Source organism: Rhinopithecus roxellana, chromosome 12, assembly GCF_007565055.1.
Source record: "Rhinopithecus roxellana isolate Shanxi Qingling chromosome 12, ASM756505v1, whole genome shotgun sequence".
Classification (NCBI taxonomy): Eukaryota; Metazoa; Chordata; class Mammalia; order Primates; family Cercopithecidae; genus Rhinopithecus; species Rhinopithecus roxellana.
Genome location: NC_044560.1, coordinates 43,318,700 through 43,345,510, shown reverse-complemented (window position 1 = coordinate 43,345,510; position 26,811 = coordinate 43,318,700). Strand labels below are relative to the sequence as shown.

The window sequence follows — 26,811 nt, the reverse complement described above, 5'->3', positions numbered from 1 at the left end:
GCATTGGGAGTTATACCTGATATAAATGACGAATTGATGGGTGCTGACGAGTTAACGGGTGCAGCACACCAACATGGCACGAGTATGCATATGTAACAAACCTGCACGTTATGCACATGTACCCTAGAACTTAAAGTACAATAAAAAAAAAGAAAAAAAAGAAAAAAAAATACTCATTATCAGTAAGCTATAAATAAATGGATTTTTACTATAAAAAAACAAACAAAAAAACAAGAATTTATTATCTCAGAATTCTGGAGGCTAGAAGTTAAAAATCAAGGTGTTGGGAGGGCCATACTCCCTCTGAAGCCTTTAGGGGAGAATATCCCTTGCCTCTTTTAGCTTTTGGTAGCCTTAGGCATTCCTTGTTCTGTGGCAGCATAACTCTAATCTCTGCCTCCATTTTCACGTGGCTGTCTTCCCTCTGTCACTGGTGTCCTTACAAGAAGAGAAACAGACACAAGGAGGAAAACCTTGTGTCTGTTTCTCTTCTTATAAGGACACTGGTCATATTGGACTAGGTCTCATCCTAATCAACAATGATAACTCATCCTAATTTGATTACATCTGCATAGAGCCTATTTTCAAATAAGGTCACATTCACAGGTACTGGGGTTAGGACTTGAACACGTCTTTTGGGGGCATACAATCCAACCCAAAACAGTAGCATTCCCATTTCTTGCCTCTCCCTTAAATACTAGGTTTCTTCAGGCTCCCTTCTCTCAGCAATTATTTAAATAATGAGGAAAACTAAAATTTGGCAGTGTCAAATATGTGAATCATAAAACAGGTGTAATACAAGAGTCCAAGGAGGATATTTGAGATACGGTCTGATGTATTCTCCTTGAATGTGACTATATTCCCTTAGCTTTTCCTTTAGAACCATACTAGAGGTGGTGGAGCCTTCAAAAATATTTAACAAATGTTACTTTTGAAGAAGAGAGTAAGAGTATTTAATAAGGCAACATTAGCAATGTGAACGTTATATGAGATAATCAGTGGTCCTCATCTTTGTTTCCGTCTTACAGAAAACAAGAGGAAATCATTGCCCACTGGAAGGGTAATTTTTGTGGGCTGAATTGTACATTCCCAAAATTTCTGTGTTGAAACCCCAACCCCTAGTACATCAGAATGTAGCTGTATTTGGAGGTAGGGCCTTGAAAGAGACAATTAAATTGAAATTCGGCTATTAAGGTGAACCCTAATGCAATATATCTCATGATATCATCATAAGACAGGGAAATTTGGACATACCAAGAGACTCCAGGTATGTGTGCACCCAGAGCAAAGACCATTTGAGAAAATGACCATCTGTAAACCAAGGGGAGAGGTTTTAGGAGGAACCAAACCTGCCGGCACCTTGATCTTGGACTTTCAGCCTCCAGAACTGTGAAAAAATACATTTCTGCTGTCTAAGCCACTCAGACTGTGGCATTTTTTATGGCAGTTTAGAAAACGAATACAGCAATTTTTAGTTACTGATTTAGTGAGTAGTGTGGTCCAGATGCTATTCTGGGTGCTGAGGATATAGGTTCCCTGTGGAGCTGATGTTCTAGGGGATGGAGAAAGGGAATAACAATAAATAAATAAAATATATGTCAGATCAGACTAAGTGCTACAGAGAAAAAAAGTCAGAGAAATCATATAGAAAGTTGCAATTTTATAGTTATGAAGGCTTCATTGTGAGGCTGAAATTTTAGCAAACATCTGAATAAGATGAGGAGAGGCAGAGGATCCCAGGTAAAGATTCTGATTTGGGATTGTGCCTGACATGTTCAAGAGACATCAAAAAGCCAGTGGGGCTGAAATTTATAGAGCCTGAGGGGAGAGTAACATGTCAGAGAGAATGGGGTGGAGGAGCTATGGAGCTACTGGGGACTAACTCGTAGAGAAAGCCAGTCCCCAGAGTGAAGTTAATACAAAGAGAAGGGTGAGCAGGCAAAATGGGGGAGGGTGTGGATGAGGGAGGGAGAGAGAAAGAGAGAGAGACAGAGAGAAAGAAGCCAGTCTGAAAATGCTACACACTGTATGATTTCACTATTTATAGGACATTCTGGAAAGTCAAAACTATGGAGGCAACAAATAAATCAGACATTACTGGGTTTGGGGAGAGAGGAAGGTTGAACAGGTGAAGCACAAAGGATATTCTTTGTAAGTGATAAAACCATTCCGCATAATACCATAATGGTGGGTACTCAACGCCATGCATTTATCAAAACCCATAGAACTTCACAGTACAGAGTGAACCTTAATGTATGAAAATTATTAAAAGAATTATTTCTGAGGTCAGAGGGTCACAGGGTAAAATATAGAACATGACTAAACAATTAACAATGTTACAAATGTATGATAAAACCTCACTGAAGGGACTGGCAGAAAAAGTTGCTAGCCTGAATAACTTTGGAAATGAGCAGAGATTGTAAGACTAAAGGGAAAAAGAACTGTATGTAAGCACGGTAATCTAGTTGATAGTTTCCCATGGGGGAACAGGTTAACAATTCTGAAACCATCATACATCTAATCTGGAACTGAAGAATTAAGTAAATGGAATGTGGTTAGCAGGAGCCAGGTTTCTCACTGTTGAAGTGGGAGCTTACAGGAAAGCATGGGGAGAAGGCAAGAATTATTCATATGGTTATGGATTAGAGTTAGAGACATCAGTATGAACTCATGCTTACATTATTATAGGTACAGACATTTACATATAGAAATATTTATAGATGGTATATATACAGGAGTTAGCTACACACACACACACACACACACACACACACACACACACACACACATTTTGCTCTGTCTGCTGAAGAGGTCAAGATACAGGGATACACCTAACAAGTCAGATCTTTGTTTCTAATACTATTTGTTCCAATAAAAGGAACCAGGGATCCTTGGAGAGATGGCTGATTCTCAGGAAACATACAATATGAGTCTGGAGCATGTTGTAGCTTCTTAAAAGAAAGAAGTACTTATTACCCACAATGATGGAGCACATTGAAGGTAGACTAGAGCCAATATAAGCAGTTCCTAATGGCTTAAGCTAGAACTATTTGAGCAATAAGATAAATAAGGTAGCAATGGATTATAATTCAGGTATATATACAATAAATATTCCTGTCTACACTGACATAAATAAACGGTTGAGTAAGTAAACAAATAGGGAAGAGGATACATCTCCTGTGCAGGAGAATTTCAACTAATTTGTGAAGCTCTTCCATCCTCAAGGAGGTGGGACATAACTCCTACTCTGTAAGCATGGATTATGCATAGTGATTTCCTTCCAAAAAGTACCATATGGAAAGCAGAAAAAAGAGTAACTTTAAAGGGTGAAACCTGATAAACACTACCTCAGCCAGGTGATCAAGGTCAACATTAAAATAGTAAGTCATGTTGATAGTATGTAGTCTTGTATGATGTAATAGAAATTACACTCCTGTGGTCTTCCTTTGCATGTAACAAACATCCACACTGTAATCCTGAGAAAAGCATTAAGCAAATCACAATTGAAGGGCATTGTACAAAATACCAGTACTTCTTAAAACTGTCAAGGCCATCAAAAACAAGAAAAGTCTGAGAAGTTGTCATAGCCAAGAGCAGTCTAAGGCAACATGATGACTGCAAGTAATGCAGCATCCTGGTTGGGATACTGGAACAGAAAAACAGTGTGAGGTTAATAACTAATAAAATAAGAATAAAGTATGGACATCAATTAAAAATTAAGTACCAATATTGGTTCACTGATTATGACCAATGCACCTTACTTACATAGGGGAGATTGGGTATGAAGTATATGGGAATTCTATTATCTTTATCACTTTTCTGAACATCTAAATCTTTTAAAATAAATAAAAAGTTTATTTTAAAAAATTCCATTCCAAGTTTTACCCCATTCCAATTAAATCAGAATTTCTAAGGTGTGAGAAGGGATCAGTATTTTTTAAACATCTCAAGTGCTGTCTATGTGCAGCACTGGAACCCTCTGCAGTAGAAGTCCCTGACCTGTGGTGGCTGTTATATTTTGGTACTCCTTAATTCATACAAAATGTCCTGAGCTAAATGAAAGTGTTGCGTGTTGCCTCCATTTTGTACCTATGTGAAGTCAAAATTTTAATTATGAGCATGATAAAAATAAAGTACTGGAACATGTTGCCCATTTGAGCACCACTTGATGTTACAATATTGGATATTGAGCTCCTAACTGACAAATGTATCAAGCATATAATTACAAGCAATATTACATCTTAAAATGTCTCTTGTAATTTTCCTCCAATTGAAATGAAAAAAAGAAAAAAAAGGATATGACACGCATACCCTTTCCTCTGACTGACCCTATGCTGTCTGATCCCACATTAACATGCTTTGGTGGATTCCACCACGATTCAATGTTTCTGCCATTTTTGACCTGGTTTGTGCTCCAGGAGGCTGACTTTATGGACTGTAATCCTCAGACCTCCTTGCTCTGATTTCCAGTTAGGTTTAGGCAAGATGGAGGAGACAGGTATCATAGTTTTAACCCAAGTCTTTCCCTTCTTCATCGTGGTTCTGACAGTGGCTGAGTTTCTTGCAACTCCAGCTCCCATCCTTTCTGGCTCATACTTGGCTCTGGAAACACAGTTGCCTTTTCTCACCCCTTCAAACTAAGAGGGAGTAATGGTTTCTTGCTGTTGCTCATATCTCTGTAAATTGTCTCTTTACTGAAGTATTTTAACTTTTTGAGGGTGTCATCTGTTTCCTGATAGACTTTCTGACTGATGCAATTAGTCTATTATTGTCAATTCTCTGGAAACAATGACCCTTTCTCCCCCACCCCTTTTTAAGCCAAGATAACATTTTGCCTACTTTTTTTGTCCTTAAAAAGTTCTTTGTTTTGTGAAACAATGTTGATAGTAGCGAACGTTATTTTCCCTAAGTCCTTATTTGGCAAAGTAAGAGCTGGCAAACATGCTGGTTCCCCACATATTTTTGAAATTTCATTTTCAAAATCTGGAGTCTGGGAACCATTGACTTAAGTGAGAATTCAACTTTGAAACATTAAGGGAATTCAGCTATGATTCACTTCACCACAAGAATCTTACAAATCTGATGAAAGTTGCCAATGGCTGTCACAGCAGACACTCAAGTTACCAGGGTTCAGTTGTTTGCATAACATATTGTCCCACTCCTGGTGAAGAGGGAAATAGTATCTGGGGAAAATAGGAGGATCGATAAAAATTAAAGTGGTTATTTTTGTATCCATTGACACAGAAGGAGATTTTACAGCACACTGTTTTGAGTCTCAAAAACACACGAGTATTGCATTTCACTGGAGATCTGGTGGGGGAAGGGATGGAAAAGAGGAAAAGAGTGCATCTGAAAGTTTTAGCAAGAAGTTGAAAGGACTCTTCAATGAAGTATGGATGCAGTGTGACTGTGACTTAGAACTTCCATGTTCTCAGATCCAGAACTGTTAACACTTATACTAGTCTAGGTCTTTTTTTCTTAAAAATTACAAAAGCTCATTAAGCAACACAGCCTGGGCACTTGTGTGTGGTTTTTTTTTTTTTTTTTTTTTTTTTGCCTCCAAATTCTAGTTTATTTTTAATTGACAAATAGTAATTGTATAAATTTATGGGGTACAATATGATATTCTGACACATGTATACTCTGTGGAATGATCAAATCAGGCTAATTAGCATTATCAATCGTTTCAAATATTTATCATTTCTTTGTGGTGAGAACACTTAAAATCCTCTCTTAGAGATTTTGAAATATACAATATATTATTATTACAGTCAGTATGCTGTCCAATAGAACACTAGAACTTATTTCTAACTGACACTTCGTATCAGTTGAACATCTCTCCTTTCCCTGTCCACACTCTCACTCACTGCCAGCCTTTGGTAACCACCTTTTTACTCTCTCTTTCTATGAGTTTGACTTTTTAAGATTCCACATAAAAGTAGGGTATTTGTCTAGCCATGCCTGGCTTCTTTCTTTCTTTCTTTTTTTTTTTGAGACTGAGTCTTGCTCTATCACCCAGGCTGGAGTGCAGTGGCGCAATCTCGGCTCACTGCAACCTCTGCCTCCTGGGTTCAAGCGATGTTCCTGCTTCAGCCTCCCAAATAGCTGGGATTACAGGCGCCCGCCACCACACCTGGTTAATTTTTGTATTTTTAATAGAGACAGAATTTCACCAACTTGGCCAGGCTAGTCTCGAACTCCTGACGTCAAGTGATCTGTCCGCCTCAGCCTCCCAAAATGCTGGGATTACAGGTGTGAGCCACCATGCCTGACCGCTTATTTCACTTAACATAATGCCCTCTAGGTTCATTCATATTGTCCCAAATGACAGATTTTTTTTTTAATGCTGAATAGTATTCCATTGTGTGAGTGCATATATATAAATATATATAACATATACATATACACACATATATACACAACATTTAAAAAAATCCATTCATTTGTTGATGAACACTTAGGTTGTTTCCATATCTTGGCTACTGTGAATAATGCTGCAATGAGCATGGGAGTGCAGACATCTCTTTAACATATGATTTCAATTCTTTTGCATATACCCAGAAGTAGAATTGCTAGATCATATGGTAAATCTATTTTTATTTTTCATTTTTTAAAGCTTCATACTGTTTTTCAAAATGGCTGCACTTAATTGTAATACCACCAACAGTGTACAAGAGTTCCTTCTCCACATACTTGCTAATACTTATCTTTCATATTTTTGATAATAGCCGATCTAACAGGCGTGAGGTGATATCCAATTGTAGTTTTAACATGCATTTCTCTGATAATTAGAAATGTTGAGCATTTTAGTTAATGTATGTGTTGGCCATTGTATGTCTTCTCCTGAGAAATGTCTATTGAAATTCTTTGCCAGTTTTTTCACTGGGTTATTTGTTTTCTTGTTATTGAGTAGTTTGAGTTTCTTGTATATTTTAGATATTAGCCTCTTATCCAATGTATGATTTACAAATACTTTTCCCCAGTTTGTGGGTTGTTTCTTTACTCTGTTGAGATTTTCTTTTGTTGTGCAGAGCTTTTCAGTTTGATGCAATCCCATCTGTCTATTTTTGCTTTTATTGCCTGTGTTTTTGGGATCATAGCCAAGAAATCATTCCCCAGATCAATGTTGTGAAATTTTCCCTAGGTTTCTTCTAGTAGTTTTATAGTTTCAGGTCCTATGTTTAAGTCTTTAATCCATTTTGAGTTGATTCTTCTATAAGGGATAAGGTAATGGTCCATTTTGATTCTTCTTCATGTGGATATCCAGTTTTCACAATATGATTTATTGAAGAGATGTCTTTCCCCATTGTGTGTGCTTGGTATCTTTGTCAAAAATCAATTGACTATAGATGTATCGGTTTATTCCTGAGTTCTCTGTCCTATTCTGTTGGTCTATGTGTCTGTTTGTATGCCAGTACCATGTTGTTTTGATTACTGTAATTTTATAATATATTTTGAAATCTGGTAGTGTGATGCCTCTGGCTTTGACTTTGTTCTTTCTGGTCAAGATTGCTTTGGCTATTTGGGGTCTTTGTGACTTCATACAAATTTTAGAATTTTAAAAAATTTCTGTGAAGAATGACATTAGAATTTTGGTAGGGATTGCAATGACTCTGTAGATTGCTTTGGGTAATATGAATGTTTACAAAATATAAATTATTCCACTCCATGAACACACAATATCTTTCCATTTATTTGTATAATTTTCAATTTATTTCATCAATGTTTTATAGTTTTTGGTATACAGATCTTCCACTTCCTTGGTTAAATTACTCCTAAGTATTTTATTTTATTTTTGATACTAATGTAAATGGGATTGTTTTCCTAGTTTCTTTTTCAGTTAGTTTATGATTTGTGTGTAGGAATTCTACTGATTGTTGTAGGTTAATTTTGTATCCTGCAACTTTACTGAGTTAGTTTATGAGTTTTATTAATTTTTTTGGTTAAGTCTTTAGGATTGTCCATCTATAAGATCATGTCATCAGCAAAAAGAGATAATTTTACTTCTTTCCAATTTGGATGCCTTTTACTTCTTTCTCTTGCCTAGTTGCTCTGGCTAGGACTTCCCGTACTATGTTGCATAGGAGTGGTGAGAGTGGATATCCTTGCTCTGTTTCTGATCTTAGAGAAAAGCCTTCAACTTTCACAATTGATTGTGACATTAGCTATGAGTTTGCTGTGTATGGCCTTTATTGTGTTGAGGAACATTCTTTCTACTCTGAATTTGTTGAGCATTTTCATTATGAAAGGATGTTTAATTCTGTCAGTCCCTTTTCTGCATCTCTTATTGATGATCATACGTTTTGTCCTTCATTCTGTGGGCATTTTTGTTTATTGATGTTTTCAATTGAATGTGTTTTATAATGTCAAGTACATCAAATTTAGAACTGAAAGAAAATTTTTACAGTATCTTATGCTTGGACAAGGTACAAGAAACAGGGCATATGTTATCACAGTTTAGTCTCCTTGACTTTAAAATTCTTCTGTGTTAGGAATATGAGATTCTTCTTTGTTCTGTTATATTTAATATTGAGTGCAAAGGCATTAATGCATGATTGTTTTTAAAATTTTTATCTGTTTAAAAACTTGCTTTGTTTTTATTCTCATTACTTTCTGTTTTCTGAATTTAGCTTAAGAAAAACACAGAGCAATCTTTTCAAATTTTTTTTTCCTTTGTATACAAAGGAAGTTTAAAAGGGAGTTTTAAAAGGGCTGGATAACTTGGTCATAAAGAGGAGATTTTCTTTACCATTACAATCCAAACACAAACTGTTGTCCACATGGCATGGAATAATCAGAGAACCCAATAATTTTCTTTCTCTTTACATTTCTACTACTTAAACAAAATAATATAAACTGATTTATTTCTTCCTTTATCTGGTGATGGAAACCACTCTATGGAAAACCTGGGAATGGTCAGCACTATATTTTCCACTATGTGGAAGTAACGGGAAATGAAACTGACTTATATGGAGAGGAAGGGACAAGAGATGGAGAAGATTACTGGTGATTTTAAGGTTCCTGAAGACCATCTACAAGTCTCTGTTCCTGTTGCTTGACTGTTGAAATTTTTCTGATTCCAGGAAATAAAAATTCTCCTTTTTGGCAAAGCTATTATTTTGGGTGGGATTCTGTAAGGTGCAAGTGGCAAAAATGTAGCTACAATTAGCTTAAGTAAAAAGAAGGAATTGAGGAGAGATCCTTAGGTAACTCACAGAATTAAATGAATAGTTGATCAACTGAGCTTTAGCAAGGCAGAAGCGGGCACTTTAGAAGGGACTCAGAACTTAGGGCCAAGACTTAGGTGCTGCTGCAGCACACTTCCCTCATGTAGCCTTTGCTACTTTTCTTTCTGGACCCTGTGCCCTCTGCAGAGGAATACTTTGATTACCTTATGTGATTCCACCAGTACTTTCGTTTATTTACCCTGTAACCCTCATCTACTCATTGGCATTTTTATGTGCATTGCCACAGAAGGAGATGTTACAGCACACTGTGTTTTGAATCTCAAAAGCACAGACTAGGATTGAATTCAGGCTCTCAAGATCAAGAGAGCTATCCCACGTTAGCAGGAAAAGGAAGGCCAAAAGGGGAAAAAAGACAGCTGAGTTGGTACTGTGTCTGGAATTGGTGGATTCTTGGTCTCGCTGACTTCAAGAATGAAGCTGCAGACCCTCGTGGTGAGTGTTACAGTTCTTTTTTTTTTTTTTTTTTTTGAGACGGAGTCTTGCTCTGTCGCCCAGGCTGGAGTGCAGTGGCCGGATCTCAGCTCACTGCAACCTCCGCCTCCCAGGTTCACACCATTCTCCTGCCTCAGCCTCCTGAGTAGCTGGGACCACAGGCGCCCGCCACCTCGCCCGGCTAATATTTTGTATTTTTAGTAGAGATGGGGTTTCACCGTGTTAGCCAGGATGGTCTCGATCTCCTGACCTCGTGATCCGCCCGTCTCGGCCTCCCAAAGTGCTGGGATTACAGGCTTGAGCCACCGCGCCCGGCGAGTGTTACAGTTCTTAAAGGTGGTGTGTCCAGAGTTTGTTCCTTCAGATGTTCAGATGGGTCTGGAGTTGCTTCCTTCTGGTGGGTTCGTGGTCTCACTGACTTCAGGAGTGAAGCTGCAGACCTTCACGGTGAGTGTTACAGCTCTTAAAGGTGGCACGTCTGGAGTTGTTTGTTCCTTCTGGTGGGTTCATGGTCTCACTGGCCTCAGGAGTGAAGCTGCAGACCTTCGCAGTGAGTGTTACAGTTCATAAAGGTGGCACATAAGGGGTTGTTCGTCCCTCGCAGTGGGTTCGTCGTCTTGCTGGCTTCAGGAGTGAAGCTGCACACCTTTGCGCTGTTACAGCTCATAAAGGCAGCGCAGACCCAGAGAGTGAGCAGCAGCAAGATTTACTGTGAAGAGCTAACGAACAATGCATGGAATGGGACTCCAGCGGGTTGCTGCTGCCGGCTTGGGTGGCCTGCTTTTATTCCCTTATTTGGCCCCACCCACATCCTGCTGATTGGTGCATTTTGACAGAGTGCTGATTGGTGCATTTACAAATCTTTGGCTGGACACAGAGTGCTGATTGGTGCGTTTACAATCCTTTAGCTAGACACAAAAGTTCTCCAAGTCCCCTACCTGATTAGCTAAACACAGAGTGTTGGTTGGTGTGTTTACAAACCTTTAGCTAGACACAGAGCACTGATTGGTGCATTTACAATCCTTTAGCTAGACAGAAAAGTTATCCAAGTCCCCACCCAACCCAGAAGCCCAGCCAGCTTCACCTCTCAGTACCACTGGGAAAGGGGCCCTGCACCTAGTAGATGATACTATCACTAGGCAACACAGCAGGCATTTGTGTTTATTGTTTTAAATTGAATTTGCTTTATAATGTCAAGTACAGCCAATATATAATTGAAACAAAAACTTTGAAGTACTCTGTGAAATTCATATCCGAGAACTGAACCCTCTGGGGGAGGAGCAATAGACACTCCCACTGCAGCCAACCCTGGGTAACAGAGTGAGACCCTGTCTCACAAAACACAACACAAAACAAAACACTTATTTTAGAATTGTTTTAGATCTGAAGAAAAATGGCAAAGATAGTACAGAAAGTTCCCGTGTACTGTACACCCAGTTTCCCCTATTATTAACAATCATACATTCTTTCTGTCACATTTCTGACAAATAGTAACATCTGCTTAAATACTTCCAGTGACTGGCAACCCAGTATGTCCTAAAGAGTCCCATTGTCAGATGATTTTAGAGCAGTGTGACTTGAGATGTGGTTCTAGGACCAGCAGTGTCTGCACAACCTTGAATCCAGTTAGAAATGAAGAGTCTCAGACCCCAATCCAGACCTGAATCAGAATCTACATTCAACAGATCTCCAGGTAATTTATGTGCACATCCAAATTTGAAAAGTATTGCTCTAGTGTTCATATATATATGTATATATACACACACACACACACATATATGTATTTTTCCCAAAAAATGGCAACCAAGGTCTTGCAATCACATTGCCCCATTCATTAATTCATCTGTGTATTCACAAAACATTTCTTAAGGGCATATATGCTAAGCACTGATTTAACTTCAAACTTTTTTAAAAGTTAAGATCTTATTCCTACCCTAAAAAATTTCACATTCCAATTCTGCCATGTAAGAGGTAGTTAGTTGAATGAACCGGATAATTTTTGTTCAGAAAAGAGAGGACTAAGTTTGAAGAGCTGTCCCTGAGATACTAGCAAATGTGGGAAAATGCCACAATCTGTTGAAAACTATCACAACAGCTGAGACAATCACAGAGTAGAAAGAGCTACTCGTCTTTATTCCAGATAGAGCTAGGGGTGGAGAGAAAACCCCTCTGCAACTCGAGTTAGTGTATCAGTCTGCTCTCTCATTGCTGTAAAGAAATACCTGAGACTAGGTAATTTATAGAAAAAAGAGGTTAAATTGGTTCATGGTTCTGCAGACTGTACAGGAAGCATAGTGACTTCTGCTTCTGGGGAGGCCTCAGGAAGTTTCCAATCATGGCAGAAGGCAAATGAGGAGCAATCTGTTTCACATGGTGGGAGCAGGAGCAAGAGAGAGAAGGGGGAGATGCTACACACTTTTAAACCAGTAGATGTTGTGAAAACTCACTCATTACACCAAGGACAACAAAGTGCCATGAGAGATTTGCCCCCATGACCCAAACACCTCCCACACACTACCACAAGAACAGCACCAAGGGGATGGTGCTAAACCATTCAATAGAAACTGCCCCCATGATCCAATCACCTCCCTCCAGGCCCCACCTCCAACACTGGGGATTACAACTGGACATGAGATTTGGGCGGAGACACAAATCTAAACCCTATCAGGTAGCACGGGGCAGTATGTAGGAATAGCCGTTTTGATGAAGGTTCTCAGATCTGAAGCAGCTTCCTGGAATTCCAACTTGCCTCAGCAAGGTGTAGGAGCAGTAGACTAATTCCTGAGCCTAGCATAGTCATGTTGCTGGGCCTTCACCAAGGTGCCCAGAACCCAGAGTGGTGCTGGAGAACACTTTTCAATGCACTTCAGCAGGGCACTGGGGGCCAGGAAGGAGAGTCATTGATCCTGAAGTGACCTTTGGCATGAATCCATGTACATCAACCCTTGAAAAACAGACAGGATAAGGAGGGAGATGCCAAATTCAACAAATGACCAAATATCAGAATCTTTGCTTATTCTGGCCCTGCCTTCCTTCTGTCCCATGTCCCTTGCTTAAAATTAGATATGAACTGAAGGAAAAGAAGTGGGAGCCTGAATTCATTAAGGTTGAGTTTCTATCATCTAGTAAAACAGGATATCATTGAAGAAATTAAGTTCAGTTGCATGAAAAAAATTAAGCCACACTTTCTGATCATTTGCTTATGCGACCTGAAATTTAAATTTTGTCTTCTACTTCAGACTGTGTTCTTATATGTGGCAGAGAACCTGGCTACTAGCAGCTGCAGCTTGTAACTGCGTATATTCACCATCTGGAAGGAAAAAGCTCTTCACCTCCTTGACTGTTACAGCATGGTGCCCTCATCCAAGCTCCTGTTTGAAAAGCTTCAGAGAACAATCTTGACTGGCCTTTCTCTAATCGTGTTCTCACCCTATTTACCAATTACAGAGTTAGGAATGTGGGATACTATGATGGGTCCAGCTTGGAGCACTTGCTGTGTGGCCTCTGAAGCCAGCATGCTGTAACTGGTAGCTCCGCCTAGATCCATGTGCTTGGTGTCAGGGAAGGAACAGTTTCTCTGCCAAAAGGGAATAAATACTTTGATCAGAGGTAGGGGAGGTGGGGAGTAGTCTGGTAAAAATACTGAATTGCATTATCTACCTTGTGTGCCTATACTTATAAAGGTTTCCTTTATGTCACATTGATATGATAAAAGCAAGATACTAAAATTATGAACAAGATACTGACTATGTATTTTATGACTCATTAGTTCAGAATTAGAACCTGGGCTCTGGAAAGAAAATAACACAGCCATTTCATTATAAATTTGTAAACTTTGCAGCAGTTTAACCATGAGAGTTGGCCTATAGGTCAGTGAATAGGCCTGGTGGGTTTTGCTCTCAAATCCCATTATACTCCTGCAGAGAATAAAGTGCTCTGTGCTTTGTGAAAATTGGTTTGTAGTATGTGTGTACCAATTATCAGGATTGTCAGAAATGTTGGACACTTCCTTTAGGTTCATAGGGACTTAAATCTGAAATACTTCTCTACAAAAACTTTACTTAGCTGCATAATTCTGAGATAGTTTTATTCTGGCCAACTGCTTATTTATAACAGCCTTTTCAGGTAATATTCTAGGAGTTATTTCCCAAGATTTATTCTCTTTACTTTATTTCTCATGATATTCTTTCAGGTGCAAGGAAATAATAATTTGGCTTATGCATACAATTTGGAGAATTTTGTAGTTTTCCTTACACTGTGTTGCTCATTTATGAGAAATAGGCAAATAGATAAAAAAATACGGATACTGCATGAAGTACTGAAAAAATGTAAAAAATTTCCTTGGGGAAGTCATATTTTAGTCCATGTTCTGTTGTTAATTTTAATCTTGGGGTTAAGTAATTTTTGCTCTTGGTATGAAATTATTAACAATCCAATTGACTTGCCTTTCAACTCTAAACAGCTTCTTGATCACGGTGTAAATAGCTGCTATGAATTTCACTGCTATTACGTAGCTTTTCTGACAGTCAAGGAAATATGATTCTGCCATATTCATGCCAGCAGATTTCAAAGGGCAAGGAAAGGTGTTTCAACAGATTAGGAGTCTAAATGAGTTACAGGTTGAGCAACTGGCCAGTGAAGAGCCACCAACAGTAACTGGGCAGCCCCAGGCCTGTAGGAGAATCTGAAAGGTCCTAGTTCTCAGGAAGAGCTTCCAAAGAACACATGGTCTTACATAGGTATTTTCAAATAACTCTTTTCCTCCCAATTATTTTAGTAAACATATGATTGCTGTAGATAAATTAGAAAAGTAAATATAAACAGGAAAATAAACGTATCCATTATCCCATAATCTGAAGATAGCCTTTGATAACATTTTGGTGTATAGCTCATCATTTTTTCTTATGCATATATATTTTAAAATCCATTGAGATTATGCTGAACATATAATTCCTATAATATATGTTATATGGTAATTTAGAATAAAAATCCCTTTGGTATGTGAATTTAAAACAATATTATAGGCATATAATCATTGTGAAGTATCTATTCTTCAAATCACTTTTTTGTTCTTTTTAGTTATACAAATGGAAAACAGTAAAATTTGCCTTTTACCCTTGAGTCCAATATATATTATTTGAGCAATTTGTACATCTAAGATACTGTCATAAATACTTTAGGAAATAATGAAACAAACAACTTTAATAAGATATAACATTTGCCCTCAGGGCATTTATATAGGGATATGCATAAGCAGTCATTAGATGAATCAGATAATGTTTCATGATAAAATGGAAACCAAATAAATTTATAAATGATCATAGACTGTAGATAGCATAGTCCCAATTTGGGAGATTACAAGGAATATTTTGTTGGATCTTGACATATTGGCTAGGATCTCAGCCAGCAGACAATGGTGGTGGGTGATGGTTGAGGGAGGGATGCTGTGGAATGAAGGAATAATATTCAGGATGACATAGCATGAACAAAATCAGGAAGTGAAAATAAATGCAAAGATGCTTTTAAGTAACTGTGAGTTCTTTCCTGAAGTGGAAGAAAACACTGGTAAATTAAGCTGACAATATACTGAGAAAGAATTTCAGTGCCAGACTTAGTTTAAACTTTATCCTGTAGGCAGTGCAGAGACACAGATGCTGTTGAGCAAGTCCGTAAAACGGTCAAGGCTTTACCTTAAGAATATTTTATGAAACCTTAAATTCCTAGAAGGAATGACAAAGCCATTTTTTTGTGTGTAAGTAAATGTTCATATAACTGTTCTCTAAACATCTCATATTTATTTTTTAGTATAAATTATAGATACAGTTTCATTTTTACTTTTGTACCCCAAGAATACCTTCTTAGAAAAACATAAGGATAGCCTGAAGTATTTTAATGTCTAAGCTTTCTTGTTATTAGTATTTGTTTTTCTCAATTTATGGCTTGACAATAGAGTGTTCATTTGTTCTGTATGTATTTGTTCCTCTTGTCTTTCTTTCATAAAATGCCCCTTTCATTCAAAAAGCATTTATGGAGCAACTATATTAGTAAAATATTGTATTGTATAATGAGCACTATAAAAACTGTGTGTCTTGGAGAATTTGGGTTAAATTATCTGGCTGGGCCTGGAGATAGCACTTTAGTAAGAGATATTTTGAATATCATGAAATTTAAAGAAAAAATTGCTGGCACTTAAGATAGTCAACTTGGTTAGTTGATATTAATTATCCTGTTAATTAAGGATTTTGAAACTCAGATTTTCCTTATTTGTTCTTCAATTTCCTTTCTAAAATTTTAAAGTACTTTTCTTTTATTGCTTATTAACTATTTGGTTTAACTTTAAATTGCTAAAACTTTTTGAAGAATGAAATGTATTCTATGGTTACCATTTGTATTTAATGTGTAAAATTGATTTTAGGCTTTCGTTAAGTCAACTTTTATACTCGAGGTTTAAAACTTTCCATTTCTGGCTGGGTGCAGTGGCTCACACCGGTAATCCCAGCACTTTGGGAAGCTGAGGCGGGTGGATCACGAGGTCAGAAGATTGAGACCATCCTGGCTAACATGGTGAAACCCCGTCTCTACTAAAAATATAAAAAAATTAGTGGGGCGTGGTGGCACACACTTGTAATCCCAGCTAGCTGGGAGGCTGAGGCAGGAGAATCACTTGAACCCAGGAGGTGGAGGTTGCAGTGAGCCGAGATCACGCCACTGCACTCAAGCCTGGGCAAAAGAGTGAGACTCCGTCTCAAAAAAAACAAAGAAAACAACAAAAAAAACCACTTTCCATTGCTAAATGTGTTTTCAGCTCAGGCAGAGATACTGGTTGCCATTTACTCAAATAAGCAGGCCTACTAATTATCTGCAAATGTCATGTCAAGTGACCCCCAAAATTAAACATCTTTATGTAAAAGGTTTTCTCTTCTAATGTTTACTTTGGTCTCAGAATCCATTATTTAATTAAACAGCTATATTGTTTATCCAGCTAATGCAACTCAGTATGTAAGAAGGCATTTACTTAAATCTAAGAATATACTTGATTTTTTATTACTATTAATTGTACTGGTGAATTCTTTTGTACCATACCATAACACCTTTCAAGTTTGCAAATACAGCTTTTTTGCTGTTAGCTGTAAGTGCCTCTGTACCCATTTCATAAAGACTCATCACCTCTTCTGAGACCTTGATTTTGCCACCCCATCACCCTTTTCCCTTCCAAAGACAAGGGCAAATCAGAGCAATTGTAGCAACACAAAATTGCAAAAGAAAGACAAAGCTTCATGATTCTCTTTAGAGCATACTAACCGAGTAGTCTCAAATCTCTCTTATGAAATTTTAATGTTTTGAGTAATCTCCCACAGTTTTTAGATGGTAATAGTAAATGTCCTTTTACCTCTACCAGTTTGTTCCAGACTTCTTTGATATTACAAATGGGATATGGTGTATAAAGCTGGTCAAAGTCAAGAAAACTTTGGTAAATACTCCTGTAACTATAGATACTAGTGGTTCCTGCAGGGCACTGGTACTCCAGACCTGAAAGATTTATACACAATCAATCTGAAAGTCAGGGCAGAGCAAATGCACCATAAGCTGTGAAGCTACTTAGTGGTTCTTTGCTTAACTGAGCTGGTGAAAGTCAGGGCATGCGTATATATGTTTAAGTGATAATCTGCATCAGCTAATTTTCCTGTTTCAGATTTGCCAGTTCACCCTGACCATCTTGAAAATAAGTTGTCTCTGATCTCTGTCTGTATGTTACTTCTCTCCCCTCACCAATGGAGAACACATGTGGGCAAAGTAAGTAAAGCAATCACCACCTTTGGAGGAAAAAATTGGTCACGTTCTATGGAGGGTGGATCAACTCTATTGTGGATAGTCAGTAACATTTTTACTCTTGAACTCATCATTTACACCCCAAATCTTTTTATATAAATGCTCTGAAGTTGTAGCGTCAAATAATAGTCTTTGATGTGTCTTAATCACCATCATTCCAGTCTAACTCGTCTCCCATCCAATCCCATCCTATGACATCCCTGATGAACATAATTTAGACTGTATTTAAAGATATCTATTATGAAGAGTGTAAAGGTAAACTGAGGCTGGAGCCGAACCGGGAACGAAGACACAAGGCAAATGGCAGTGAGAATAGCCTTTATTAGGGCTTGCGGGCGAGGTTCCTCGTTCCAAAGGCGTGGGCCGAGGAAGTCGTGCTGAGGGAGGAGGGTAGGGTCTTCTTATAGCCTGAGACGTAGGGAAGCTGGTTGTGCAAACAGGGCCTGGGGAGTCTTGAAACTACTAGGGCAGGAGTTGAGTAAGGGTCACGAGGAAGGGGTCTTTGGAAACTGTTAACCGAAACTGCTGTTTACAAACTTGTGGAATGCAGGTGACCTGCAGGTCATGGGGGAATGTGGTTGCCCAGCCGGAACTCTGACGCATGTAAGTCTGCGGGTGTGTACAAGGGTGAAGGGAGTCTTTAACAAAAGGCCTGCTATGCCGGTAACGCCGCCATGTTGGGTCTAGATTCCTGCCTAACAAAGAGTGCATTGTCTTACCAGAAAGCCCATTCCACTTCCAATCGTCGTGAGAGTTAGAAAGTTATTCCTCAGGTTTCGTTTAAACCTGGCTCCCTATTCATTCCACGCACTGACATTCAGTTTACAGGAGCTACATAGAATAGTCTACCACATTTTCCTCATGACCGTCTTTCCAATATGTGAAGTGAACTATAATTCTTGCCTTCCTCCTAAATGTAGTTTTCTCCAATTTCATTTGGTGTGCCTATTAAAATGCAGACTCCTGTTTCCTCACCTGCAGAGGTTTTTGTTGATTGGGTTTCTGGTAGGCCTAGGATTTCTGTCTGTTTTGCAGTGTGATCTGTTTACATCTGAGTAGTTTTATCAACCTGTTTCTTGTCTGTGGAATTTTGGAGGTCCAATAGCTTTCTTTTGTCCTGTACTTTATCCTTTAAATTTCAAGGTGGCAGTGTTTCCACTGGTATAAAATTCTCCAGAATCTTGTAGTTTTCCTGTGTGTATTAGAGAAATTCACTGCAGAAGAAAAGAAGCTTGTTTATAGATTTTTCCTAGATAATCTTGTCTCTATCTTGGGGGTCCAAGAAGGCTGAGGGGATCCATGAGTCACCTGTTTCATCTCTTTAAAGAGTCTTTTGTGTGACTGAATACTGATTTTTATCTTTCTGAGGTAATAGCAAAAGTGTTACCAGCCACACTTTTGGCTTTTTCTCTACAATGCACTTTTCTGCCAATGAATCCTTAATTTCTGCTGAGAACATTTTAAGTCATCAAGTCCTGGCAACTTTTGGTTTCACTGTTCTTTCCCTAATTTTTATCTTTCCTTTTACATCTTACTATAAGCAGCGAGAAACCAAAATATGCCTTCAACACTGCTTGAAAATCTCCTCAGCTATATGCCCAGTTTCATTGTTTACAAATTCTGCTTTCCACATAACTGCAGGACACAATTCTGCCAAGCTTTCTATCACTATATAACAAGTATCAGCCTTCCTCCAGTTTCCAATAACACGTTTCTCATTTCCATCTGAGTCCTCAGTAACAGCCATCTCTCTCTCTTTTTCTTTCTTTCTTTTCTTTTCCTTTTTTCTTTTCTTCTTTCTTCTTTCTTCTTTCTTTCTTTCTTTCTTTCTTTCTTTCTTTCTTTCTTTCTTTCTTTTTTCTTCTTCTTTCTTTCTTTCTTTCTTTCTTTCTTTCTTTTTCTTTCTTCTTTCTTTCTTTCTCTCTCTCTCTCTCTCTCTCTCTCTTTCTTTCTCTCTCTGTCTCTTCCTTCCTTCCTTCTCTCTCTCTCCTTCCTTCCCTCCTCTCTCTCTCCTTCCTTCCCTCCTCTCTCTCCTCCCTCCCCCCCTTCCTTCCTTCCTTCCTTCCTTCCTTCCTTCCTTCCTTCCTTCCTTCCTTCCTTCCTTCCTTCCTTCCTTCCTTCCAGGTCTCACTTTTTCACCCAGGCTGGAGTGCAGTGGTGTGATCTCAGTCTACTGCAACCTCCACCTCCCAGGTTCAAGCAATTCTCCCACCTCAGTCTCCCAAGTAGCTGGGACTACAGGTGCACACCACCACACCCTGCTAATTTTTGTATTTTCAGTAGAGACAGGGTTTTGCCATGTTCCCAGGCTGGTCTCAAACTCCTGGGTTCAAGTGATCTGCCTGCCTAGGTTTCCTAAAGTGCTGGGATCACAGGTGTGAGCCACTGCGTCTGGTCTCCAGCAGCCACTTTCATGTCCGTATTTCTACCAATAGCCTGTTAATAATGACTTAGGTATTTTCTAGGGCAGTATATATTTTTCTCTACCTTGCTTCTCACTTCCTTCTGAAGAAGCAGAGTTGTTAACATCTATATTTCTACTAAAAGTCTGTTTAAGATAGCCTTCTATCTTTCTATCTAAGCAGACTTTTAGTAGAAATATGGATTCTAACAACTCTACTTCCTCAGAAGGAAGTGAGAAGGTCTTGATCTGTTGCCCAGTCTGGAGTACAGTGGTGTGATCACAGCTCACTGCAGCCTTGACTTCTGAATTTGAGTAATCCTCCCACCTCAGCCTCCCAAATAGCTAAGATTACAGGTCTGCCCCACCAAGCTTGGCTAATTTACAATTTTTTTTTTTTTTTTTTTTTGAGATGGAGTCTTATTCTGTTGCCCAAGCTGGAGTGCAGTGGCGTGATCTTGGCTCACTGCAACCTCCACCTCCTGGGTTCACACCATTCTCCTGCCTCAGCCTCCTGAGTAGCTGGACTACAGGGGCCCGCCACCACACCCAGCTAATTTTGTTTTTGTATTTTTAGTAGAGACGGGGTTTCACCATGTTAGCCAGAATGGTCTCGATCTCTTGACCTCGTGATCTGCCTGCCTCGGCCTCCCAAAGTGCTGAGATTACAGGCATGAGCCACAGTGCCCAGCCAAAAAAATGTTTTTTAAATATAGGGTCTTGCTATGATGTCCAGGCTGGTCTTGAACTCCTGGCCTTAAGTGATGCTCCTGCCTTGGACTCCCAAGGTGTTGGGATTACAGGAGTGAGCCACCATGCCTGGACTTAACCCGTTTGCCCAGAGAATACCCACCAGTGGTACCTGTAGCTGTAGCATTTACCCCAAGATAACTTTGCCAAGTAATATGCTTTTATTATTATTTTTGCATCCCTCCAGTATATTGACTTCAGAAACAAAAGACATCATTCTATTTATCACATTCTGTTTTTAGTAGTGGTATTTCCATTTACAAAATACAGTCATTCTCAATCCCTGAAAATGTCAAATCCTAGAAAATGTAGCAGTCCTATGGATGATGTTAACATTATTATTGAAGAGTTGTTTGCCAAGACCACCAGCTTGATCGGGGAGACCCTAATCCAGCGGCGCTAGAGGAATTAAAGACACACACACAGAAATATCGCATGTGGAGTAGGAAAGTGGGGGTCTCACAGCCTTCAGAGCTGAGAGCCTTGAACAGAGATTTACCCACATATTTATTGACCGTAAGCCAGTGATAAGCATTGTTTCTATAGATTACAAATTAACTAAAAGTATTTCTTATGGGAAATAAAGGGATGGGCTGAAGTAAAGGGATGGGTTGGGCTAGTTATCTGCAGCATGAATATGTCCTTAAGGTACAGATCACTCATGCTATTGTTTGTGGTTTAAGAACCACCTTTAAGCGGTTTTCGGTCCTGGCTGGGCCCAGTGTTCCTTGCCCTCATTCCGGTAAACCCACAACCTTCAGCATGGGCGTCATGGCCATCACAAATATGTCACAGTGCTGCAGAGATTTTGCTTATGGCCAGTTTTGGGGCCAGTTTATGGCCAGATTTGGGGGCCTGTTCCCAACAGTTGTTGGCTGAAGATTCATTTGATTAACCTGATTTTTCCATAATAGATGATTCTGATGATTCAGATGATTCTGGTGTTAGCTCTGTTTAGAAATAACTCCAAGAACAGTTTTTATATTTTATTTTCACATTGAAAATCAGTCAGATTTGCTTCAGCCTCAAAGAATGTGTCTAATGTAAAATTAAATGAGTGCTGGCAGTGAGCTGTACTTTTTTGTCCTAAATGGAAAAAGGGTTAAGGCCTTTTGTCTGATCAGAAACCCTCAAAACAGCCATCTGACTGAAAGGCTTGACAGAACCAGGCCCACCATGATTATCTAGGATCATCTATTTTATGTATAGTCAACTGATGATGGACTTTAATGACATCTAGCAACTCCTGGATTAGTGTTTGATTATGTAATTGGGGACTGCAGCCTGGCCGTACTGATACATCAAAAAGACTGTCACAGTGTCTTCTATCGCTTATTCCATTAACCAAAGCTGCCACCTCACATAACACAATAATTTATTTTTACTTGGTCATTTAGGTTTTAAAGGGATTTATTCTCAGAGATATGTTAGGAACCAAAATAGAAATAGTTCTATATCATTGGCTCATTGAACACAATAGTTCTTGAATTAGCAGTTGCAACTTACAAGTTGTAAATTGTTTTTCCATGAGGAGTTAAAAGTTTCATGTACATTAAATATAAATTTCTTTTGGCTGGAAATGGCATTGGTACTATTTAAATAGTCTATTGCTGGCTGGGCACGGTGGCTCACACCTGTAATCCCAGCACTTTGGGAGGCTGAGGCGGGCAGATCAATTGACATCAGGAGTTTGAGACCAGCGTGGTCAACATTGTGAAACCCCATCTCTACTAAAAATACAAAAATTACGTGGGCGTGGTGGTGGGTGTCTGTAATTCCAGCTACTCAGGAGGCTTTTATATGCATTTTTGAATGCAAATTTTTAAGATTTGTGTGGTAATTAGACATATAATCATAGTTATAATTATTATTTTATTCTGAAAAACTTTCCAAAAGACATTTAGGGTATCATGGCCAAGTTGAGCCACTGTTTTATTTAGAACTACAGTCAGTTCAACCACAAGCTTTTCTGAGTGTCTACTGTAGTGGATATATGTGCTTTTCTTTGACAACTTCCCCATCAGTAAAAGCACCCTAATTTTATTTTGGGGTTCCACTTTCTCCCTGCATTCAGTAATTTGGTTAGGTTAAGACTCACCCTCTTCATATCCCCCATTTTCCAGGTCAGGTGACATACTTGGGCAGTCATCATATTCCAACTCACTGGCCACACGACTGGTGCAGGGATGGACCTGTAACCCATGTAAGTCAATGAATGAGACCCGGTTTGGTAGTTGTTAAGGCATAGGTTGATTGCTTAAAATTGTAAGGGTGGAAGAATAGGAAGGAAAGTCAAAGAGAAAAGAGTTAAGCCAGGAAGAAAAGGGAGTCATTCAAATCATTATTTGTAAAGAGTTTCAAGAAGTGGTGTATCAATATTCTCAACTTAATAGTTGAGCAATGTTTATGTTTTTGAAACTAACAACTAAAATACTTGGATAAAATATTTCTCCTGATTTAAGTAACTATAATTTTAGTCATGATTCATTGTTCCCAGCAGGATCTGTATCTGTGTAAATGAGCGTAGTATTGATTTTTTTTCAAAAGAGAGGATAGGTGATCTCATTAATTTCTTTTTCACATCAAAGCTTTCCTTTTAGGGTTTTTTTTTCCCCTTCTCTCAAGAGAATAGTGATTGAGTCAGGGTGTTAATCTGCTTTGCTCTAGCAAATTCTATCTTCTTATTGTAGAGATGTTTTTCACTGTAGTAATAATGTGCTTAGCTGCTTGGTATTTACTCATGTATTCATTCACAGTTCTTTATCAGGCTTCAGGTATGTACCCAATATTGTGCCAGATGAAATGAGATTCAAAGGTATCTCCTAGACTAGAATGTAAATTCTATAAGGACCCTCTCACTTGGAGCGCAGTATTGGCACATTATCAGAAATCTATAGAGATGCATTTAGGATGCATTTCTGTAACAACGGTCACTTATGAGGTGCCATGCTTGGCCTTCAAGGATTGCCTGCAACTCAAACACAAGTTGAGGGTTTGAGCCTTTGTACTTGCTTCCTACAGGACAGTTATTCTTCAAAATGCCCAGGTTTAATGATATTTATTTTTATTTTTTATTATTTATTTACTTTTTTGAGACGGAGTCTCACTGTCACCAAGGCTGGAGTGCAGTGGTGCGATCTCGGTTCACTGCAACCTCTGCCTCCTGGATTCAACTGATTCTCCTGCCTCAACCCTCCAAGTAGTTGAGATTACAGGTGTGCACCACCACACCCAGCTAATTTTTGTATTTTTAATGGAGATGGGGTTTCACCGTGTTGGTCAGGGTGGTCGTGAACTCCTGGGCTCAAGTGGTCTGCCCGCCTCAGTCTCCCAAAGTGCTAGGATTACAGGCCTGAGCCACCATGCCCAGCGATACTTATTTTTAGTAGTTCACAATGAAATAATTAATTATATTTAGTGCCAATACAATTTCAAATAATGATGCTGGAATGACACCTGATACCACAGTAGACAATGATTTTGATCTCTATTAGTTTACTAGTTATAGTGGGTTAAATGGTGACTTCCCACCAAAAATGTCCACATCCTAATTCCTGTACCCTGTGAACATGACCTTATTTGGAAAAAGGGTCTTTGCAGATGTAACTAAGTTAAGAATCTTGAGATGAGACCATCCTGAATTATCTGGTTGGTCCCTAAATCCAATGACAAATGTCCTTTACAACAGAAAGAAGAGAAGAAGGCACAGACACAGAGGAGAAGGCATGTGAAGATGAAGGCAGAGACTGGAGTTATGTGGTCACAAGCCAAGGAATTCCTGAAGCCACCAGAGGCAAGGAAGGATTTTCCCCTAGAGCCTTGGGAGCCAGTACAGACCTGCTGAAACTTTGATTTTGGAATTTTAGTCTCCAGAGCAATAAGAGAATACATTTCTGTCTGAGCGTCAAGTTTGTGGTAATTTGTTACAGCAGACCTAGGAAACTAATGTGTGTGCTAGTACTGATTATTTAATTAAAGACTCTTTTTCTATTGTTTTGTTTCCTAAATAATCTGGAGAAACCTACCTCAATTCTTGTCTCCATCCAATAGAGACACCCGTCTGTTTGTTGAGGTTTGGTGGAAATCCAAGGGTTAGTGTTTCTGGGTTACTTTTCGCCTACCACAGATAGCGATGAAAGCCCATTTAGTACACAAATATGACATTTCTGAATAAAGTGACTTCAACAACTGGTCTGGAGATCCAAGTGCTATTCAAAAAAGTGACATTGGTCCTGAGACGCGATTCCTATGAAGGAGAAGCTCCATTTGCAAAGTTATATAGCAAGGTTCCTTCCATAACGCACAGCAGCTGGGCCAGGGAGCCGGTAGACCTTGCTTCTGGCCTACCCATCTGTGGGCTACTTCCAGTAACTCACTTTGCCTGTGTGCCTTGAATGCTTCCTCCTATAAGGCCATTAGTCAAATTAAGTAGAGGCCTTTAAAAATTAGCCATCCATCCAATCTAGAGAATGTCCACTACGTTTCATTCTTTCTCCCTTACCCTGTTGGTTTCCTTCATATCACCCAGTCCTGATGGTAATTATATGAATACATGCTTATCTGTCTGTCCTTCCACCCCTAACTCTAAGTTCAAGGAACACTATAACTGCACCTAGCATATTGTCTGGCACATAGTACCTCCTCAATAAAGATGTATTTAATACATAGACAAATAATGAATGAACATTTTGAGTGGAGGGCCGGAAAATGTCTACTTACTTTGGAGTTGGAATCAGACTGTCCAAGGATACTTTCAAAAAAAAAATTGCTACGTCAAACGTTTAATTTCAGGATTGAAAGAGTGGTGGTCATATAGCTCAATCCCCTCCAAACACCCCCACCTACCAGATGAGCAAATGCCCTCTTCAGCCTTCCTGACAAACATGACGAAGATGCTGGTGGAAGCATCCCTGGTATCAGGAAACTCATGACCTCACTTGTTTTGATCTTTTCCATTGAGCTTTCTTTTCCCACTCCTCCCAGTTATTGCAACCTTAATTGTAGCATTTTACACACCTGCTGCTGCAGAGTTCTGGAAGTCTGGGAGTGGGAGGAACAGGGGAACCCCACTGCCTATTTCAAGCCTGCAGCCACCGACGCAGGGGTGACTGCCAGGGAACTCGCGGCGCCGCGTGCTTGCTGGGTTTGCCTGGGCTCTCGGCCTCTCTGCGGGCAGGGGGTCCTCCCTCCCCAGCGCCGGGTCTCTCCTCCCGCGGGCCCGCGGCCACCCACAGCGGCATTCCCCGCCGCCGCCCCCGGCCACCTGCGCGGCCGTCCTGACAGCTCGAGTCCGCTCCTCCCGCTTAGGGGCGGCTGCGGAGGGCGCGGGGCGCGCGTCGGCGGCCACCCGACTCTTCCCTCCCTTCTCCCCACCCCAGCCCGCTCCTGCTCAGCCCCACCTCCCCACGCACTCGGCTGCCCTCCTCTCTCCTGAGACTTGCCCCGCACCTTGGGCGAGGAGTTCGGAGCGGCCCCATCGCAGAGCCCACGGCCGGCCGAGCGCGCGCGACGCAGGTGCCTGAGCCCCGGCGCCGCCGCCATCTCTGCCTTCGGTCGAGTTGGACCCCCGGATCCGGATCAAGGTGGGACCCGCTTCCCTCTCCGGCACCTTCTATTGCCACCTCTTCCCGCTCCGGGTAGCTCGAGAATGGGGCTTTGGGACGCCCGTGGCAGACGCGGAGCTCCGCGGGCCGCTTAGGGACCAGGAGTCCGGGGCAGCTTAGCGGGACCACCGGAGGGGTCAGCGTCCGGCGGGAGGCGGGGGTGGGGTGGGTGCGACGTCGGGCGACTCTCGGCTGCCGCGGGGCGAGGAAGATCTGGGCGCACGGCTGAGAGCAGCCGGCCGCGCCTGGCGCGAACCTGCCCAGGACCACCGAGAGAGCATGCCACCCCGCCAACTTCTTTTCCAGGCTTCCTGCCTACTTTGGAAACTGAAGGGACTGCCACCTAAAACAGTAAGCCCTGGGGCCCTGAAGAGGATTTGCTGGTTCGAATGACAAGAGAAAAAATAATTGTGCTGTAGGGATGGTTTAGACCTAAGCTTTTGTTTCCCACCTTCCCCCATTCCCTGCAAGCAAATTAAACAGCAGCAGCAGCAGCAGCAGCAGCAGCAGCAAAACCCCAAACCCAATCCCAACCAAACCACTTACT

General features: G+C 40.1%; 1 protein-coding gene across 3 annotated transcripts in view; it reads left to right on the top strand.

Annotated features, from left to right (window-relative positions):
• LEPR (leptin receptor) overlaps positions 1-26,811 on the top strand; it is a 210,144-nt gene that overhangs the window by 83,260 nt on the left and 100,073 nt on the right. Inside the window, exons 1-2 of one of the 3 annotated variants that reach the window (XM_010365835.2) lie at positions 25,782-26,243; positions 26,571-26,615. The exons of 1 other annotated variant lie outside the window; for it this stretch is intronic. The gene's annotated coding sequence lies outside the window, so the exon portion shown is untranslated. Of the gene's footprint in view, positions 1-25,781; positions 26,244-26,570; positions 26,616-26,811 lie in introns of those variants that run through there. One more of the 3 variants, XM_010365837.2, reaches the window with a different exon arrangement.